The sequence below is a fragment of the Sorex fumeus genome, unplaced genomic scaffold, assembly GCF_029834395.1.
Source record: "Sorex fumeus unplaced genomic scaffold, SorFum_2.1 ptg000058l, whole genome shotgun sequence".
In the NCBI taxonomy this organism is placed as follows: Eukaryota; Metazoa; Chordata; class Mammalia; order Eulipotyphla; family Soricidae; genus Sorex; species Sorex fumeus.
In genome coordinates this window covers 4957443-4958461 of record NW_026606115.1, presented here as the reverse complement: position 1 = coordinate 4958461, position 1019 = coordinate 4957443, and the positions used below count along the sequence as shown (strand labels likewise).

Genomic DNA, 1019 nt, shown 5'->3' with positions numbered 1-1019 from the left:
ACAAAATTTAGAGGGCATATAGAAATTTCCCATATATCTCCTGTCCCACATGTGCATTATCAACATTACTCACCAGAATGGCACTTTTACCAAGGAGTACACTACAGTGACACATAATAAACTCCCAAAGTCTGTAATTTCACCCCAAGGTTCTCACTTGGTATTATACATTTTATAAGACTGGATGAATGCATAAAATCAGTCATCCATATTATAATGCCATACAGAATATTCTTACTGCCCCCAAAAGGCTACTTTTACCACCAATCCAACCCCTTGTCCATCCCTCGACAATCTCTGGTTTTTTATAATGTTTCCATAATTTTGCCTTTTGCAAAGTCATATATACTTGGAATCATATAGCATGAGTGAAGCCTTTACATATTGACTTCTTTTACTTAGTCATTTGCATTTATGTTTCCTTCAGGTCTTCCTATGAACTTATAGAAAATTTATTTGTAATAATAAATTCTATTCCACTGTCTTGATGTGCTATAGTTTGTTTATCCATTTACACAATGTTTTGGCTGCTTACAAGGTTTATCCAATATAAGCAACCAACTAATGTGTTGGATGCTTATAAGGTTTACCCACTATGAACAAAATTGCAATATACATATGCAGGTTTGTGTAGATACTTTTTTGAAGGAGAACACAAACATAGTCTCCCACTACCACAAATTATGTAGTGAAGTTTCCCATATTTGGGGAAATCACAGAGGTCAGCATGTCTCTTGGAATGCAATGGATGAGGCTTGCCCTGGGAAAACTATCTTTATGATCATACTGTTCCTCTTGCCAGATAAGTACATATTTTTGTTTGAGCAAATATCAATGAGTGTTTTTCATATGAGTCAGTATGTTTATTTTTGTAAGAAGCCATGAAACTGTCTTTCAATATAGTTGTACCATTTTTCATTCCCACTAGCACGCAGAGTTCCTATTGCTCTACATCCTAATCAGCATTATTTTTGTGTTACAGATTTTAGCTATTGTAGTAGGTATGTAGTTGTATCCCA

At 34.7% G+C, this 1019-nt stretch overlaps 1 non-coding gene across 1 annotated transcript; it reads right to left on the bottom strand.

Moving 5' to 3' along the window:
• Positions 1-645: 645 nt before the first annotated feature.
• Positions 646-810, bottom strand: LOC130034319 (U1 spliceosomal RNA). The gene has a single exon (XR_008794090.1). It is a non-coding gene; the product is annotated as a U1 spliceosomal RNA (small nuclear RNA).
• Positions 811-1019: the final 209 nt, after the last annotated feature.